This window comes from Glycine max, chromosome 1 (assembly GCF_000004515.6).
Source record: "Glycine max cultivar Williams 82 chromosome 1, Glycine_max_v4.0, whole genome shotgun sequence".
NCBI classification, from domain to species: Eukaryota; Viridiplantae; Streptophyta; class Magnoliopsida; order Fabales; family Fabaceae; genus Glycine; species Glycine max.
The window spans coordinates 10,692,828-10,714,090 of record NC_016088.4 but is presented as its reverse complement, the minus strand read 5'-3'; the positions used below and the strand labels follow the sequence as shown (position 1 = coordinate 10,714,090).

At 40.5% G+C, this 21,263-nt stretch overlaps 1 pseudogene; it reads right to left on the bottom strand.

Moving 5' to 3' along the window:
- LOC100776294 (protein BPS1, chloroplastic-like) overlaps nt 1-20,980 on the bottom strand; it is a 23,553-nt pseudogene extending 2,573 nt beyond the window's left edge.
- Between the last annotated feature and the right edge of the window lie 283 nt (nt 20,981-21,263).

Genomic DNA, 21,263 nt, shown 5'->3' with positions numbered 1-21,263 from the left:
AGCAAAGTATCACGACTAGTCATAGCGGCTTCAAAAAGCCCATCTACTCCCTTTGCAAGAAGATCATTTCCTTGTGAAAGCTTCTCGACACCCGCACGTAATTCCTCAACAGTCTTCACAAGCCATTCTATCTCAACGATATCTACACCAGCCTGGATAGTAGGATATAATATCTTCACAGAGGCATCAACCGCTTCCAACTAATTCAATACAGTAAATTTACCACCAAAAAATCTTACTCTAATTTCCTCATTTACAAGATTCCACAACCTTCTAAAATCTCAAGCCCATGAATGTATGTCCGCCACATTCAAGTCTGATAACTTATTTGACAAGCCAGAGAATGCTGCAGTAAACACCCTGCAAATAAATACAGTCTCCACCTTAACTCCATACATTGCTTGCATCAAAACCTTTCCTTTGGCAGGATTTTTAACCTTAGGAAGATCTAGTGAGATGATCCCACTGTCATTACCATTCTCTGTTATGTGCCTTTTGTGCTTCTTATGAGAGTGAGATGATCCAAGCTCCTTGTGGAGCTGCTTGAGCTCGTTGAAAGATGCAGAAGCTCGGTGGAGATATGCATTGATGACAAGAGAAGCACCATTGTCAGCAGAGACAAACTTGGTGAGAATTTTAGCTGCTTTCGAAACTAATATGTCTTTTACCGGAACACAATGTCCAGAGATTGTCTTCATCTTCCTGCCCTTTGGCTCTCGCACATATATTATCTATTTTTGCTGAGTAAAACAAAAAAAAAACAGTCTAAATTGTGCAGTGCACACTTAAGAGGAAGGTTTCCCTGGTTCAGACGTGAAAGCTCAGAGCTAAATGCATTGCAAATGTCTAGCAACTTTGAAGTTATGTCGAAGTACACATCAATCCATTTGTCCTCCCAATCACTCACAGGAAGCTCAAGGGCAGTCATAAGGGTCCATATATCATTGTGACTTTCACAAAGTGACTTCATAGCTAAAGTCATCGAAGACAAGGTGAGGATTTCATCCTTGCTTTTAGGCACAAGATAGTTGGTTTGTAGAATCAGCTAAGCCCAAACCTTGCAGAAAACGTTCCCTCCTCTCCTTCACACTAACAGGGTCCTTCAGACTTAAAGCAATAGTGGATAGATTTCCATAATCTGTAATCACACAAAACAACATTGATCACTAGTTTGCCCTCAAATTTTACTAGCATGACAACTACACACATCCTCATGATACACACAGACCCTCATGATACACACACATACACATATACCCAACTACAATAATAAAGCATAAGCACCCTTGAAACCCAGCATTTGAAATTAGTTACATAAGCAATTGCTGATGTCTATATTTGTCTGTAATTGAATTTTACCTTTTGTATGTTCTTGTATGTGATCAATGTAATTTGCTATATAAACAACTGTTGTTCATGCTGAGTGAACCTTAGATTCCCATTTGAGACTGAATGCAATGACTCTTGCGGACAATTTGCATTAGTCATTGTATTTAGTCTTGAATTGTCCGTTTGGACAGTTTGGGGAGACTGGTATTTTTATGTTAGATTCATTCGTTAAGGTTATTATTATTTTGAATAATTTGATGAAATTTCGGTACAATGCATTTGAACTTGTTCTCTGAGTGCATACTTGATTATCGAGAAATTAATTTCACTGATGTCATGTCGTGTACTTGGAGACCAATGCGTAATGCTGCCGAAATTTAGTCAAATTTTTCAAAATAATGCTAACCATGACGTTTGAGGCTAACATAAAAGACAATCTTCCTAAATGGGATAGGGCCACACCTATAAATAAAAAAGTGAGATTTTCATGCATGGAATTGCTTAGATGGATTGAAGTTGGACCAATCAAAGTCGCATGAGCCCAAAATATGTGGATGGCGTGGAGCAGTTCTTGCAATTTTCTTTAGAAAGAGGTCGACCGAATGAAGAAGGAAAATATTATTGTCCTTGCATCAATTGTTTGAATGGAAGATGACAACTATTGGACGACATATGGGACCATCTATTGTGTGATGGGATCAAGAAGAATTACACGACGTGGATATGGCATGGTGAAGTGACTGACATGCAGAGTGGGTCCCAATCTAAACCGTTTGATGTAGAAATGGGAGATCGCTTGGAGGACATGATTCGTGACCTTGGACAAGAGTCTTTTCAGGAAGCACACACCCCTGTGTATGAAGGATTGCAGAGTGATTCAAAGAAGCCTTTGTATATGGGGTGCAAGAATTCCTTAACCCTGTTGTCTGCGGTGTTAAGTCTAGTTAATGTGAAGGCCAGGTATGGGTGGAGTGACAAAAGTTTCACCTCACTGCTTGAGGTAGTGCACAATCTGCTTCCAGAGGACAACACGCTGCCTAAAACTTACTATAAGGCGAAAAAGATACTGTGTCCCATGGGTATGGAGTATCAGAAGATTCATGCTTGCCCCAATGATTACATACTCTACAGGCATGAATTCCAAGAAATGTCCAAATGTCCAAATTGCCCAAACGATCAGCACCAATTTGTGCTTCTTCCTCGTCTACCAACTCAATATCTTTCCTTTCAACTTTTGTTTTGTAAATTATAGTGTATTTTACAAAAGCAAAGGTGAAACAAAAGATATTGAGCTGGTAGAGGAGGAAGAGGCACGAATTGGTGCTAATTCTTCTAGTGCAACCTGTAATAAATATGAGAATTATAAGGAGGAACCACGAAATGCAGCACAGAAGCATAAAGCAAAGAGGGTGGAGAGTGTTAATGTTGATGTAGAAGCCTTTGGAGATCACTGGAAAGTTCAGATTGCTAAATGCATTCTAAAGCTGAAGCACTAGAACATATGAAGAAAAGAGATACAGGCCATCAAAGTGTGTCATTGGAGAATAAGACAGGAGATTCAACTGTGCTGAAGATAGGAGATTCGGCTAAAGTTGTGATAAAACAAGACATGAAGGGAAGAAGGCATAAATATGGGTTTAACAAAAATAAACGTGAGAAGCCAGAGAAGGTAAGGGTGGTGGATGATGAAACTGGCGACAAACATCAACTGGATGAAGTCCTAAGGATGCCATCTACATGTGTATTTCTCAAGATATAGTATTTATATTCCATCACGCATCCATTGACTGCTGATTACATGTAATAGACTTTTTTTAACATGGTTGCCCCAAATCAAATCATAATTCAATGTTTGCTGCACAACACGTCACTAAAATTTGCTATGTACAAAATGACACCAACCCCTCCCTTGGTAACCCCCAATTTCATTCCTTCATCATTCAAGGTCTTCATGTCATTCCTTCCCCGAGACTTTGAAGTACTGTTGTCAATGATTTCTCTACAATTCCAAAAATCTAAGAAAAGTTTGCTTGCATTCACCCCACTTTGACATCCTTTAAATCCCATGGAAATCTAGCTTTGAGTGCACACTATGTAATCTTGACATGTCTACGATTATTGTTACTTGTGCTACACAGTAATTTTCTTTCATGTCTTCAAACAAATTTAAAGCACAAGTATCACAACACATCATCAACCTTAATTTGTTATCACACTATTGATTTATCAGACTTTTTCATTACTATTACATCTTATCCTGTTTTGAATCACAATTAAAAAGCACAACTAAATCACTTATGACTTATCCTCTTTTGATTAATCCTATTTTGTATGTTGTTGTATGTTATTGTATAAAAGATCATGGGTTCTCCACCTGCCTCTTTTCCTCCTCCTCCTCCTCCTCCTGCTTCTTCGGACGCATCGGCTTCGCCATCTGCCGTGAAGCGGACACGCAAAGCCTCACGTCTACGATCATTGTCTACTAGACCACCTGGTGTTGAGAGACCAGTGGTCCATGTTGATCCTGCTACCAGCAAGGCCGACGGTCCCCACACAAAGAAATTAAGAACATATTTGGGGATTGTGGCGCGTGATAAGGTGGACGCCACCTACGAGAACTGGAAGGAGGTCCTTACTGCTCAGAAGGACCTGATTTGGGAGGATATTCAGGTATTTTTATTTTCTTATTTGATTTTGTTTAATTAATAGCCAAAAAATACATTATTGTAACAACTAAACTTTATTTGATGTTGTCAGGCGGAATTTGATATCCCAGAGGCTTTTGACAGTAGGACGAAAAGGAAGTTACTTCAGACCGTGGGGGAGAGATGGAGGCAGTTTAAATCAGACCTCATGAGGAAATGGGCCCTTGCAGCCGATCAGGACGGTGTCGAGAACATTGTTTGTGAGAAATATGGCATCAACAAGGAAAAGTGGGCCCAGTTTTGCAAGACTCACAGAGACCCTTCTTGGGAGGTATGTTCCTTGCCGTTTAAGTTGTTTTTCAAAAAACATGATGTTGTTATACTTCATTCTACCAATTTGAAACATTATTGTTTAATTTTTTCAGGATGTGCGCAAGAAGGCACATGCCATCCAGAAGCAAAATACTGCCCCCACGTTTTGTCTCGTGGGGGTTATGACTATTTGGAGTAGAAGCTTCTCCTGGCGGAGAAGACGAAGAAGAAGCTGGAGGAAGCTGCACAGTCAGGAAGCGTTGATGGCGTCATCGACCCTCCATCCCCGGTCAGACACCACGTGAAGTGGAAGGTGGCCCGCACGAAGAAAACAGGGGAGATGACGACTGAGGCTGCAAAGGAAATCGCTGAGAAGATTGTAAGTCATTTTCAACTAACCATTACAATTATATTTCAACATTTTCTGAATTCCATGTACCACTGTGTGTTTTCTGTGCAGGATTCCTTTGAGGAGCAGGCCACATAGGGATCCTTTGTCCCCCATGGACGTCAGGATGTTCTCACTGCTGCTATTGGACGTCCAGAGCACCCTGGACGTGTCCGTGCTGCTGGAGCCGGTGTCACCATCAAGCAATACTTTGGACCAGCTCCACGGACGTCCCGCAGCTCTTCCTCCCTGCCTCCCGAAGAATTGCAGCAGTTGACCCAGCAAATCAGGGACCAGCTAGAGGAGTCCATCACAGAAAAAGTGACGCGGCAGCTCATGGCATCATTAAGCCAGATGCAGTCCTAGTCTCAGGGACTTGCACTGCCTCCCAACCCTTTGGTTGGTCCCTCCAGTCCTCGAGTAAGCACAAAGGAGAGTTGTGTTGATCCCTCAGGAAACGATCCTGAGATGGGTGACTCTGATAGGTGCGGCTTGTATATAGAAATAGATCCTGCCCGCCTGGTTGCCATGGGGAGAGTTTATGAGGGATCCACTGTTGTTCATAAATCTCCTTTGTTAACTGGCCAAGTAAAGGTGAGTGTGGAGGAGGTTACAGATGCAGATGCTCCAGTTCCTGTACCCACTGATGAGGTTTTCTTAGTGGGGCAGGCACTTCACACCTTCCTTGCTTGGCCGACACATCTGGTCAAGTCTTTATCACAGCAGGTACTTATTGTCCTTACTATATGTTTCTTCTTTTTAAATTAATTCATTAAGCGTGCCTCAAATTAGGCCATTTAACTTTGTTTCATGAACATGTAACTGTGTCTCTGGCAAAACCACCTCCAAAGCTCAATCCGGAGGTCGATGATCCGCTTTATCTGATGACATTGACCATCCCAGAGCTTTTCTTGAGGCCTTATCAGGTTAGATGGGATGCCACCGTGTTCGAGGTCTTTAATCTAGATTTCCCCCTCTACATAAAGCATGAAGACCTGTTCGATATCGCACACGGTGGTCAATGTCTCAGCATATCAGTGTTACAATTGTGGATTTTGTAAGTCATTTTATATTACTTTTAATTACCTAAGTTATTGCTTTCAATTCATAAATATTTAACTTTGACTTAACATAAACAGGCATCTCACTGAAACATGTATGCGAGCGGGGAATTCTGATATCTATGGATTCCTCGAGCCACAGTCGATTCAGAGGTCTGGGCAATCGCAGTTTGAGTCTGAAAGTTACACAAAGACTTGGATGCAGAGTTCAAAATGCGATGTCTATCTTGGAGCCTACCTAAATGGGTAAGTCACACAAAATAACTGAATTTAATTAATGTTTACTAATATACTAACCCATATTCGTCTCCACTGCAGCGAACACTAGCAGATGGTGGTCATTCTGCCCAAGGAACACCTAGTTGTCTGGTTTTGTTCATTGCATAACAGGCCAGACAACTACCTTAAGGGGATTATTAATAGGTTAGTGTTCTTTTCAATACATTTGCATTGAAATACCTCAACGTACAACACCAGTTTTTAATTGTTACTCATCTAGAATAGTGCTTTAAAAGGTCTTGATGATGCTCCACAGCCTAAATCAAAGGCTCCTACTAGGTGGATTGTCGTCAAGGTACGTCATTTACATAAAACTTCCACTTATATATATTTCTTTATGTTTTTGTACACTAGTTGTTTAATCAATATCCAAATTTCATTATGTATTTAGTGTAATAGACAAAAAGGAAGTACTGAATGCGGCTACTATGTGATGCACTAGATGTCCACCATCATTTTAGGAACTTTTAGGAATAATAGGGAAGCGATAAGTTTATTTTAAACAAAATCGATTTATTTATAATTTGTATTACATTATTAACTTATTATGATTTATTTCATCATGCAGTATTTTAACGATCCTAGACCATTGGAGCCAGAGAGATTAAAGGCATCGTGGATCCAGTGGGCACAGTTTTATCTCCGAGTTAGAGATCAGACCTAGGATTTAGGGACATTATCTTTAGCTTAGTTTACTTTGGTTTAACATTTTTGACATTTTCTATGTAATATGAACATTCAATTCATTTGATGATTGTTCTTTATGATAAATAAATTATTTGATGTTTATTATCATTAAAACTGCTTGAAAGCAGAATAAAATGTTTATTTGCTGTGAATTGGGCTTGAAATTGCATTTCATAGGTACAATTTTGGGTTTATTGTAAAAACAGAAAGTATATATATAAAAAATACTTGAAAACAACATCGGTTATTAACAAAAATCGATGTTAATATGGTAAACAACATCATTTATTTACAAAAACCGATGTCAACATGAACCTTAACATCGGTCATACAGAAAACCGATGTTAACTTTTGTACATTAACATCGGTTATTCATACATAACCGATGTTACCGTTTCTATATTAACATCGGTTATTTATACATAATCGATGTTAATGTACATAAGTTAACATCGGCTATCTATACATAACCGATGTTAATGTACAAAAGTTAACATCGGTTATATATAAATAACTGATGTTAACGTTGTACATTAACATCGGTTTTCTATGAATAACCGATGTTATATACAAAGACGTACAACAAATAAGTATATGCATCACAACGTTGACATCAGTTTTCTACTGAAACCGATGCCAATATATAACATTAACATCGGTTTTACTACAAAACTGATGTCAACTTTCGTCATGCATACACTTTTTTTGCTGTAGTTCTTTGTGTTTAACATCGGTTATTTAGAAAACCGATGTTATCATGTTTATGTTAATATCGGTTTTTCAAAACCAATGTTAACGATGATACATTCAACATCATCACTTTCAACTTCGGTTTTGGAGCCGATGTAGAATGCTCTAAATAACCGATGTTGAAAGTGTAATTTCTAATAGTGAGTATTCTAAGACGATTTTTCAAAAAACCGTCTTAGAAACTCCATATTTTAGGATGGTTTCCCCAAAAAAATGTCTTACAATCTATAGAATCTAAGACGGTTTTAAGTAAAAAGCTATCTTTGAATCTTGACATTCTAAGATAGTTTTGATGAAAATCGTCTTAGAATCTATAAAATCTAAGACGGTTTTTAGTGAAAACCGTATAGAATCTAAGACAGTGAAATCTGTCTTAGAATCCTGACATTCTATGATGGTTTTACAGAGAAACATCTTAACTTTTATAAATTCTAAGATGATTTTAAGCAAAACCGTTTTAGAATGTCATGATTCTAAGACACTTTTCTAAAATCGATGTTATTATTTTTTTAATGTTTATTTTGTTTTACATCAAACCAAACTCGCAATTTTAGTCATCCAGGCCTAGACATATTGTAATAAGATATTACTAATTTTTTTTTGCTTTGATAATTATCAATAAACTATTAACTAATTATAATGTTTACAATAAACTTGTCCTCTTCAATCTATCTAATTGTACCAATTTTGTTCCTCTGCAATTGATTGAAGGAAATCATGAATTCATGAGGCAGTAAGATTCCTTACTAGTTACTATAACAAAATGTAATAGCAAAATACGCTGAAGAAGTTCTAGCTAGTAAATTTGTTGAAATGAACCCGAATGGGACAATAATTAGCTAAGAAAGGAAAAAAAATAAAAAAATACTGCATCAGTTAGATTGCATAGAGAGTTCTCACATTCATTGGCCAAGAGAAATGGAAGTTATTCAAAGGTTGAAAGCTTTATGTGTCATATTCTTTCACACCACAATCATTATTGGAAGCAATAATATGAGTTACACCATTGCAAATGTTCATGTTCCAAATTGTGACAAATAAATTGGTATGAAAAATACCACAAGGTGTCATTTATTTCAATTGCATTTGTTAAAGCATTATAATCATGAGCGGTTCGATCCGTGTACAAAAGCCTACTCCTTTCTTATTCATATGTTGCATTCAATATAGACATTATAAGTTGCATCCAACATAATCCTAATAAGACAAAATGGAGAAAGAGAGGGACGTAGCAAGCTTGTGTAGCAGCAATAATTCCTACTACATATCCAATAAAATGAATAGATTACGGGTGCATCTTCCAAGGAGGAAGGCGCGTGGAGTCGCCACCAACGTTTATTCGAGGAAAACATCAGAAAAACCAGAACGTGTGGTCTACGAACTTTAAGTGTGAAAGGTTCGGGAGTTGTTTTTACGCACGGGAAAGGTATTAGCACCCCACGTGTTAGTCACAAGGGACGACAACCTTTAATCAAGTGTGCAAATATGACTTCAAAACTATGTATTTTCCCTTTTTTATGTTTTTATGTATTTTCCCTTTTTTATGTTTTTTTAAGCTTTTTATGGGTCTTTTGTATCTTTTATCATTTTGTGGTCGACAAGGGTGTTTCCCTTGCTCCTAACTATCCTCAATTGTGATGAGGAAATCATACCTACGTAATTCTTTGAGAACTAAACATTGGTTAAGTTGTTTTTATCTTTTTTCGCAAGATAGATTTTAATTGAACAAAGGTCATTTAAGGCGTTGGACCATTAAACGATCTTTTGATTTTGACAGGAGAGAAACGTTAAGGCGTTGGACCATTAACGATCACTTGTTTTTGAAAGGAGAGAAATGATAAGGCATTAGACCATTAACGATCTCTTGGTTGTGAAAGAAGAGAAATGTTAAGGCGTTGGACCATTAAAGATCTCTTGGTTTTCGAAAGGAGAGAAACGTTAAGACATAGACCATTAACAATCTCTTGGTTGTGAAAGAAGAGAAACGTTAAGGCGTTGGACCATTAACAATCTCTTGGTTTTTAAAAGGAGAGAAACGTTAAGGCATTGGACCATTAACGATCTCTTGGTTGTGAAAGAAGATAAACGTTAAGGCGTTGGACCATTAACGATCTTTTGGTTTTTGAAAGGAGAGAAATGTTAAGGCATTGGACCATTAACAATCTCTTGGTTGTGAAAGAAGAGAAACGTTAAGGCGTTTGGCCAGTAAAGATCTCTTGGTTTTTGAAAGGAGAGAAATGTTAAGGCGTTGGACCATTAACGATCTCTTGGGGTGATCGACAAAAGCGGAGATTTTGCTCCTACGTATCCTCAATTGCGATGAGGAAATCAGACCTACGTAATTCTTGCAAAAGCGGTAAAGTTATGTGTTAATTTTATGCTTTTGAACGGTCCATGTTAACCGATAAAAGCAAAGAGGACCGATTTAAGGCGTTGGACCTTAAAACGGTTTTAAATGAAAGCCTTATGAAAGCATATCAGACTTGATTTTCTTCTTTTTTTCTCTTCCTTCTCACCTATATTAAGTGAAATATGCTTATTTAGGGTTACGGGAATTTTACGGAAGCATTACAGAAGCCCCAGAAGCCATTTTTCAACAAAATGGGGGAGGAGGTTGCCGCCCAACTCGCCCAGGTGAGCTCAGCTTGCCCAGGCTAGGTTGCTTCCTCCTTAAGCAACCCAGCTTCCAAAATGCTTTGGAAGGTGCCAGATTTGAAAATTTCTATTTACAGCCCCAACTTGATAAGTTCACCCCCCATTTTGTGTTTTTTGGGCTGTTTTCCTTCCGAAACCTTATGAAAATTTATGGATTCCATGGCGATGGGTGTTAAGGCTTCCAAAGCGATCAAAAACGGTCCCCGAATAAAATTAGGGTGTAACAGTCTATTTACACCCCCACTTTGCTAAATACACTCTCGTTTTCCTATTTTTGGTCGGTTTCTCTTCGAAGCATCCTGAAAATTTACGGATTCCATGGGGACGGGTCTCAAGTGTTTGGAAGTGGTCAAAACAGTTTCGCATCCTCGCAAACAATGGTCCCCAAACGAAATTAGGGTATGACAGTTGCCCCTCTTTACTTATATTTTATCGGAGACAAAAGGGAAGTAAAGATAAGATACTAATTTCGTTCGGGTCGACACTCCACTCGACCGACCAAATAGCTCCCATAGCGACCATGTCTCACGCTATCAGGCTTGATCGTTCCTTGAAAGCAGGAGGGCCTTTTGCACGCCATCCACTTGATTGTCCTTGGATGACAAAAAGTATCTGCAGGAAAATCTCAAAAATTGATTAGAAACAGACGACTATCATTGTCCAAGATATCACCGGACTGGCTTGTCTCGGGATGATAAAAAGAACTTTGATAGCCTCGAAAAAAGGAAAGCAAGTGTACGGATAACCAAAAGGTATCTCTGCATGCTATCGGATCTCTCAGAGGTCGGGGTAACAAAATTGTGTTTCTACAGATAACCACTTGAGGTATTTCCACCTGCCACCTGACGCATGGGTCAGGATCAACAGATGTTGTCTTTCTACGGATAATCACTTGGGTATATCCGCCTGCCACCTGACGCATGGGTCAGGATCAACAAATGTTGTCTTTGTACGGATAATCACTTAGGTATATCCGCCTGCCACCTGAGGCATGGGTCAGGATCCGCAGATGTTGTCTTTGTACGGATAATCACTTGGGTATATCTGCTTGCCACCTGACGCATGGGTCAGGATCAACAAATGTTGTGAGACCAAAAGAGTCTCAGCCGGAAGGTGTTGACATCTCTGGAAAGGGCAGGGACGACCACATTGGTCTTCGCTTGTCAATCAGACTTGGGGTCTCTAAATGACGAGGTGTAGATAATCGTAAGGCGTCTCCGCATGCTATCGAACTCACGGGTCACGGTAGCAGGATGGGGTGGTCGACAAAAGCTGGGCTTTTGCTCCTACGTATCATCAATTTGAGATGAGGAACTCAGACCTACATAGTTCTTGCTGAACTGTGAGACTAGAATAGTCTCGATGTTCTTTAACTAAAAATGCGAACATGTTTTTGCAAAGAAACAAACCTCCAACCGATGAGAGCAACATATAATTTTTGAAGAAAAACAATGTGTCTATTGGTGGAAGGAGAGTATGCTGATAAAATCTTCTCATAACCACAAATGAGATTTTGGATGTTAGCGTTTCATTTCTAAATGACCATTTTGAGGAAACACTAGGTCCAACTGAAAATAGAAGAAAACCACTCAAAGTGTATCAATCTCATACAGGTAAGTGTTTTATCCTAATTCCGAACCATAGATATGTCATGATTTGACTTTACAAATCATTTCTTATCAAATCAAAGATTACATGTGTGATCATGGATCAATAGGACCTTTTTTGGTAATGGTGTTTTTGGTGGGAAATTTGGCTCTGAGTGTTTTGGCCTTTTCCTTTTCTGTTTTTGTTTAGTGCGAGGCGAAAAATTTGTCGATGCACAAGATTTTGGTTGGTAATCAAAGGGAGAGGACCACTTCCAGTCGTGGTTTCCTTTCTTTTCTTGTTGGCTTGTGACAATTTTGTATTGTTTAGATATTGTCTAGTCCAAAGACCTTCCTGTATATTTTTTTCTTTCTTTTTTGCTTTCTTCCAACCTTTGATAGGGGATTTTTTCTTTTGCTTTCTTTCGATCTTTGATTGAGAATTTTCTTTTTCTTCTGTCTCCTTCCGACCTTTGATCGGGAACTTCTTTTTCCTTTTTGTTTTCTTCCAAGGGCGAGGATGGAAATTCTCATCCTGGGTCAAGGTTTATGGTGAGTTGGGATTTTGGCTCAAAGCTTGTAGAATGGCTGGACATGATATATGTCAGGGTGTTGCTTTGGCTAGTGGTTCAGGCATAAAGGAATGTCCCACACTATTTTTCATGACACGCGTGCAACAATGATGATTCAGAAATTTTATGCAAAATTGGTCATGCATGCACCTATGTGGACACTTAAGCATCAAGTTTTGTGGTCATGTTTCCAAAACATGCTCTTTTATCAATTCATGCATTCATCCGAGTCCATTTTAAGTGTTCGGGAAAATTTTCACAACATTCACCCTTTAGGTGTATACACATTTTTTCAACAAAACCCTTTTTTGTTTTGATTGGTGAATCTTTTTCAAAGAAAGAGTTGGAGTTTATTTCTTTTCAAAAGTGTCTTGGCTTTTTAGTCAAAAAATATATTTTTTGTTCTTGTTTGTTTTTGCTGTTTTTTTTGTTTCGACCATTTTTCAAAAGATCAAAAACAACTCGTAACCTGGGCACGGTTGATACCCAAGATTACATTTTATTGAAAAAAGGTGTGTAAATGAAAGTACACTAGACTTACACACATTTTTCCATTTCGGACAAATCATTGTAAATTAAGTACGACCATATGCCAAAATCGGTAAATTACTCACAATGTGACAGATAACTGCATGTTCAGTTCAATCATAATGGACATAATAATTGGAAGCAGATAATGTTAGATCACAAGGGAAATAACAGAATAACAAAATAAATGAAAGTGCATAAATTCATCATCCCTCAGCTGCCCCTGTCTCTGTCTGAGGAATGACCATCCCTTGATGGCCTCAAAACGCTACTGATGTTCCATGCTCTAGAATCGGTGTTTGTCAAAGCCTGTGTTGGCTTGTGGGGTCGCACTGGAACCCTATTCAATGGTGCCCTTCCTGGACCGCTTCGTGAGGAGCTTCTTCGTAGCCAATTATGTGTTGCTTCCTAGTAGCGCTTCTTTAACATCTTGAACCGGATACATCATGACTTGTCGATCATGGGCATAGTACTTTTGCTTACCTTTGGCTTTGGACTTGGTCGCCTTCTGGTCGGACATGTGTTGCAGGCAACGCTCTAGCCTTTTTGTGGATGAGCTTTGGTGAACTCTGGAGGTGGTGGCAGTGCGTCTGTTGCCCGCTGTTGGCAGTCACCCAGGCTGCTGTGGTGCCTCGCCTTGTGCCTGCCTAGGGGCGCAATACTTCTGGATGAAAGCCCTGTTAATGGGGTGCCTGATGACCTTGTTGGGGGCGACGGACATTCCGTGGAACTGACAGAGGCCCGTTGATGTGAACCTTACGGGGCGGATCGCTTGATACATGTTACAGAGTTTGGATGACGCCACTTCCAGTGAAGGAAGATAAGTCAGGGTAGACGCCACTTCCAGTGAAGGAAGATAAGTCAGAGTAGATGCCACAAGGATTACCTTGATAAGTCTGAGATTGGTTCAACAAGGAACCCAGAGAGAAGCTCTCACCAAATTTTATGAAAATGCTAAAAGTTTTTTTATTGAAAACAAAAACCAATACTTATAGTGTATCTGAGCAAAAAGATAAAAATAGACATCGGCCTTCTAAACAGTTTGGGCCAAAATTACAATAAATAAAAATTATAACTAAAAACATATTTAACTTGGGCCTTTAAATTAGTTTGGGCCTTCAGCAACAATTAATAGTCTTGATAGTGTCTCTGCCTCTGGGCCTTCATCCTTCTCCACTTAGGCCTTCATCCTTCTCCACTCGAGGGCTTTATCCTTCTCCACTTGGGCCTTCGTCCTTCTCCACTTGGGCCTTTAGCTTGTATTTGGCTAGTTTCAGGATTCTCATCATTCCCTCCTTCTTGGAAAACATTTGCCCTCAAATGTCCAAGATCATCACCGGGTTCGAGTACCACTTCCTTCCTTTTCTTGTTGGCTTGCTTGGTATAGCTTTCATTCTTCTTTGCAATTTGCACATTCACTTGGTCATACAATCTTTTCACATACTCAACTTTGGCATGTGCATCCTTACGTTGAGTCTCTTGGGGATTGCTTTTCTAAGTTGGCCTGTTAAGTAATGAAGCTCCGGGGAGGAGATCAACTTGATGTTCTATGCCTCTTGAAGGTGGCAGTCCATGAGGAATCTCCTTAGGAAAGACATTTTTAATTCCTGCAATAAGGGTTGAACACTAGGAGAAATAGAAATAGTAAACTCATTAGAATTATCAGTAGAAATTTTACTGTCTTTGCAATACTGTAGATTGAGTGGTTCATGAGCAGGTAACACTTTCCTCATTTCACTCGCCTCTGCAAAATAATTAAATTTTCTCTCATGTGTATCACTCTCTCTCTTATGTGTATCACTCTTTTCCTCGGGTGTATCACTCTTCTTTTTCATATTCCTTTGTGGTGCCTCACTATTTTCTTTCTCTTGTTCTCTCTTTTCTCTCATTCTGATTTGGTCATCACACACTTCTCTAGGGGATAGAGGTTTAAGAGTAAACAAGGAAGATTTGGCTATTTGTCTGTAGAGCTCTTCTTTGTTACGGTTCAACAAACGTTGCATTTGTGTAGTCATCGCGTCCAGAAATAAGCACTGAGATCCGTCCAGTTGATGATATACACCACCATTGTCACCAGCTCTTGCCATGATTAAGGAACAAAGAATTTTGCAGTAAATTAAAAAAAAATTCAGGACCTCACCACACTCTACTCACGTGTTTCTCTCTTTGATGGTAGTTCACTCGTGTTTGATGCTCTCAATATAGGCTTTTGTGTGATGTTCTGACTCTTGCCTTTTACCACTCACTCCTTCTTAAGTTCCTGGATGAATCAAATTAGACACACATGGTATATAACAGGAAAGACAGTTTAATTATCACAGACTGTGTAGCAGATTTAATTTGGATAACAAATCATATTTGATTTTGGTTAACAGATTAGACTTGATTTGGATTTAGATTTGATTTGGATAACAAATTAGACTTGATTTGGATAACAGATTGGATTTGATTTGGATAACAAATTAGACTTGATTTGGATAACAGATTAGATTTGATTTGGATAACAAATTTTGATTTGATTTGAATAACAGATCAGATTTGGATAACAAATTAGATTTAATTTGGATAACAGATATGATAACAAATAAGATAAACAGATAAGATAACAGATATGACAAGTAAACTTCAAATGCTCATAACTTTTGCTACGGTTGTCCATTTGAGGCCCACTATATATCAAAATGCTCAGAATTCAGAGGAGAATCTAGATAAGGGGATTTGATCCACGATTTTCTTTCCAAAAAAACACTTCTAAATGCCTCAATTTCGTGTTCAAAGATCAAACACCCAAATTTTCTTTTTTCAAAATTTCTGCAACTTTTTTTTTGACACAAAGTGTGAAAGACACAAGAAACAAGAACAAGAGCACAAATAACAGAACACAAGACACAAACAAGAACGAAACAAGATGTAAACAAAAACGCAAATAATAGAACAAGGACAAAACACGAACCTGGACAAATTACAAAGAAAAATAATAGGATAGGATAGAAACTGTATCAAGAGCCGAAGCTCTAATAACAGATGATGTGAACCTTACGGGGCGGATCGCTTGATACAGGTTACAGAGATTTGGATGACGCAACTTCCAGTGAAGGAAGATAAGTCAGGGTAGACGCCACTTCCAGTGAAGGAAGATAAGTTAGAGTAGACGTCATAAGGATTACCTTGATAAGTCTGAGATTGGTTCAACAAGGAACCTAGAGAGAAGCTCTCACCAAATTTTATGAAAATGCCAAAAGTTTTTTTTTTTGAAAACAAAAACCAATACTTATAATGTATTTGAACAAAATGATAAAAATAGACATGGGCCTTCTAAACAGTTTAGGCCAAAATTACAATAAATAAAAATTATAACTAAAAACATATTTAACTTGGGCCTTTAAATTAGTTTGGGCCTTCAGCAACAATTAATAGTCTTGATAGTGTCTCTGCCTCTGGGCCTTCATCCTTCTCCACTTGGGGGCTTTATCCTTCTCCACTTGGGCCTTCGTCCTTCTCCACTTGGGCCTTTAGCCTGTATTTGGCTAGTTTCAGGATTCTCATCACCCGTAATCAGAGTTGGAAACCCTAGGACCCTATTGGACTGATTCGGGTCCGCTGGATGTCTTGTAGGCGCGATCCCTGCAAACAGTAGATGACATTAGAAATTAGTTGAGCCACGTGCATACTTACCTATGTCATGATGGCATAAACCAGCTGACACTTCAGCAGGGGGGATCAGAGTGGTGGTCGCTGGGCAGAATGTTGCGAAGTAGCAACGTCATCCATATGTTGGTGTGCATGATCCACACTCGTCTCCATGCAGCAGCCTGGGCGAAATCTTGCCCTGGTATGCATAGTAGCTGGGCAATAGCCTCATCCTTTGGCTGTGCTAGCATAGTTGGCCCTCCTCCAAGATCAGGGGGGTGGCCCAGGAACTGATAAAAGGAAACCACTGGCCCCTCACCCAGGAGCACAAGCCTGGATTAAGCATTAAGGGCAAAACACCTTGAGTTCTCTAAATGCGTGGATGTGGAGCCCTCTAAAGGCGAGGGCGGCCAGCCCTCTAAAGGTGAGGACGTGCAGTCCTCTAAAGGCGAGGGCGTGCAGCCCTTTGAAGGCGAGGGTGTGCAGCCCTCTGAAGGCGAGGGCGTGCAGGCCTCTAAAGGCGAGGGCATGCAGCCCTCTAAAGGCGAGGGCATGCAACCCTCTGAAGGCAAGGACATGCAGCCCTCTAAAGGCGAGGGCATGCAACCCTGTGAAGGCAAGGACATGCAGCCCTCTAAAAGCGAGGACCTGTAACCCTCTGAAGGCGAGGACCTGCAGTCCTCTAAAGGCGAGGACGTGAAGCCCTCTGAAGGCGAGGACGTACAGTCCTCTGAAGGCGAGGACGTGCAGTCCTCTGAAGGTGAGGATATGCAGTCCTCTGAAGGCGAGGACGTGTAGCCCTCTAAAGTCGCGGACGTGTAGTCCTCTAAAGATGAAGACATGTAGCCCTCTGAAGGTGAGGACCTACAGTCCTCTGAAGGTGAGGACGTGTAGCCCTCTTAAGGCGAGGACGTGCAACCCTCTTAAGGCAAGGACGTGTAGCTCTCTTAAGGCGAGGATGTGTAGCCCTCTGAAGGCGAGGACCTGTAGTCCTCTGAAGGCGAGGACGTGTAGCCCTCTAAAGTCGAGGACATGTAATCCTCTAAAGGCAAGGACATGCAGCCCTCTTAAGGTGAGGACATGCAGCCCTCTTAAGGCGAGGATGCGTAGCCTTCTTAAGGCGAGGACGTGTAGCTCTCTAAAGGCGAGGACCTGCAGTCCTCCGAAGATAAGGACGTGTTGCCCTCTAAAGTCGCAGACGTGTAGTCCTCTAAAGGCGAGGATGTGTAGCCCTCTGAAGGCGAGGACCTAGAGTCCTTTGAAGGCGAGGACGTGCAGTCCTCTGAAGGTGAGGACATGCAGTCCTCTGAAGGCGAGGACGTGTAGCCCTCTAAAGTTGTGGACGTGTAGTCCTCTAAAGATGAGGACATGTAGCCCTCTGAAGGTGAGGACCTACAGTCCTCTGAAGGTGAGGACGTGTATCCCTCTTAAGGCGAGGACGTGCAACCCTCTTAAGGTGAGGACGTGTAGCTTTCTTAAGGCGAGGACATGTAGCCCTCTAAAAGCGAGGACCTGCAGTCCTCTGAAGGCGAGGACGTGTAGCCCTCTAAAGTCTAGGATGTGTAGTCCTCTAAAGGCATTAGGTACTAGTACCCAAGGGTCCACCCTTATGAGAAAGCAAGAGATTGACTCATCGAGAGGGCCGGTCATCCCAAATTCAAAAGATTGGACATTAGATGTAGGAAATCTATGTAGTTAACATGATTTTTAAGGATGCAGATGCATGCAAACTTTGTCTTGAAATGCGGTAAAGGCAGACTTCGTATGCAACAATGCAGTGTAATGGAAAGTTGTACAATGTTCATGACGTTCTTTCCCTATTTTGTGATTTTGATTTGATTTGATTTTTGGAAAACACAAATTGACTGTCCTTTTGAAAGAGGTGATAATTCATGCAACCTCATTCTATCTTTTGCAAATTTCTTTGGGAACTCCCTTAGAGTGTACGTCCTGTTTGATTTACTCACATGACAATTTTGGAGTGATGGCAATGTAGTCGTTTAATCAACCCATTGAACTCCCAGGGTTTGTCCCCCTTTTTTCTGTTTAAAAACATCGACGAGTGAGAACTTTTGACCTGCCCCTAGGTTCACATGAGGCTCATGCACGGTGCCCCTCATTGCCCAATGTAGGGCTTTGAGATATCAATCGTTGTTTTTCGTTATGACCTTGTAGCAGGGAACCTATTGGGTGAGAACTTCTGATCTGCCCCTAGGTTCACCTGAGGTTTATGCATGGTGCCTTTCATTGCCCCAGTGTAAGGCTTTGAGGTATCCATTGTTGTTTTATTTTCACCACCTTGTAGCAAGGAAGAATGAAAGAAGCGGTTGATTCACACAAAAAGAAGTTTTCAAGGACGAGAAACAGTTGAAGGATTTTTCAGTTGGTAGATTAAGCAAATGACTCCTATTCTTGATAACTTACTTCTCTCTCAAAGAGACAAACTTTTAGGAATTATAAAATGAGATCACATGAATGTCTATATTTTTACTTGAAAACACAATCAATCAAATGCTTTTTTTTTTCTTTTTGAACTTTTTTGCTTTACTCATCGTTTACGGCACCCTCACCAAATGTGTAGCACGAGTAATTTCTGATTAAACGGTCTTGGAAGTCCAAACTCAAGAGCGTAGGTCGCTTGAGCAAACAAACCAATGGCTTACACTCACATTCCAGTGGAAGCAAGGATGTAATTACCAGAGGATGAGGGACAAAGATGTCAAATTTATCCTTTTTATTAGCATTGTAACTGTGGTTTACAATAATGGCATAAACTTGAAAATCTTAATGAGTCATTAGAGACATCTAACAACAACTTTCAAAATTTCCCCATGTGTGGTGTCGCTTGTCAATGTTAGGATTCATAAGCGATTCTCCTCAAATTTCAGTCAGCCCGAATCAATTAGACTTTGCACCTTATGCTTCAAGGTCATATAATTCTCAATGGAATGTCCCGAAAATCCTCCATGTTGCGTTCGATTCGTATCCTTGGGAAAATGGAGGTTGAGGAACCTTGGCAGGGGTTATGGCTACCATTGCATTATCAAGTAGATATGGGAGCAAGTTAGCATATGACACCGGAATTGGGGTGAATTCTATAGGTTTTTTGTTGCAAAATTCCTTCCTTGGTTGGTGTTTTGGCACCGGATGTGCAGCGGGCAGGCTTTGTGGTTGATTTAGGGATGGCCTTTGTGGATGACTAGGTGGTGGCTAATGAGAAGGGCTAATATTGGCTGAGCAATGATGTTGTTTAGGTGGTGGGGAATTTGGTCATGTAGGAACGGTAATCGCAGCACGGGTTCCTCCTTCTATCTCATTCTCTCCATTTGCCCCAGTTTTCTCTTTCATCAAAGAAGAATGATCAAATTTTCCTCTTTTTAGACCCACTTCGATCCTTTCACCAGTGAAGACCAAATCCGCAAAGTTTGAAAGTGTGTAACCTACCACTTTTTCATAGTAAAACACTGGTAATGTGTCCCCTATCAATGTGATCATCTCTTTCTTTGTCATTGGAGGTGCTACTTGAGTTGCCAGGTCCCTCCACCTTTGGGGCGTATTCCTTGAAGGATTCATGCCCCCTCATGCACATGCTCTGTAGCTGCATCTTATCCGGAGCCATATCAGAGTTGTACGGATACTGCCTAATGAAGGCAACCATTAGGCCCTTCCAAGAATGGACTCGGGAAGGTTCAAGATTAGTGTACCATGTGACGGCTGCCCCAGTATGACTCTCTTGAAAGAAATGCATTAGCAACTTTTCATCTTTCGCATATGCCCCCATCTTCCGATAGCACCTTTTTAGATGATTCTCGGGGCAAGCAGTCCCCACGTACTTATCAAACTTTGGTGCTTTGAACTTCAGAGGAATGACCATGTTTGGGTACTAGGAACAACTCTTCTATGTCAGTAAAGGCATAACCTCTGCCTTCTTCAATGGCTCTGAGCCTTTCCTCTAGAGATTTTATCTGCTGCCATAGCAGGAGGGATTTTACTCGCAGTGGAATGCAAGGGTTGTGGTTGGGGGTGAAATTGAGGGCCCTCCAAAGTGTTTTGCATGGGTATACCACCAACTGCTTGCCCTTCAGTGGCATATCCGAGGCAAGGCTTGAAGTCACCTAGATTGTGGTAGGGTATTTCATATGTCTCCCCCATGGGTTGAAAGACATGTGCATGATGAGGTTGTCGGCTCTCAATGAGTATGGGAGAGGAGTTATTGACATCCTTACTGAGAGTGTACGCCACATTGGGTGGTGTATAGTTGGGAGGCAAGCCATATGGCGGGAAGGCATACTTGTTTTGAATTTGCACACAATGGGGGTCGCCTATACTTGCCAACTCTTTGCCTCTCACATCCGAGGTCAGATAACTTATTTGATTGAGGCCAGATGGGGGGAGTCGGGTCCACCTCAATAATGGCGCTGATAACAGCAACTGCAGCCGCAATGACCTCCATTATCTTCTTCATGCTCATCATGGCCCCCATCACTGTGGCCATTTGCTCTTTCATGGCCTCCATGTCAGCCTTGATTTGTTCTTGTACCTCCTTTACTGCACCCATTACTCTAGCTCTAGCACGTGTTTGATAAGGGTGTCGTAAAGCGTGTTTTTTCCAGTTGATAACAAAGATTAGAGTTCAGGTTTTTTAAGAAAGAATCAATGAACAATGCAACCAATGAAAAGCATGGATATATGTGAATGATGCATTGTTGAAGTACTGAGATTTTTAGGCAGGACATGGGGTTGAATCAATTTTATATTTTCAACATGGTCCATGACATCTTTGTCAAAGTGAAACTGGAAGTAACAGGGACATCAACAGTCCTAAAGGTGTTTGGCAGTAG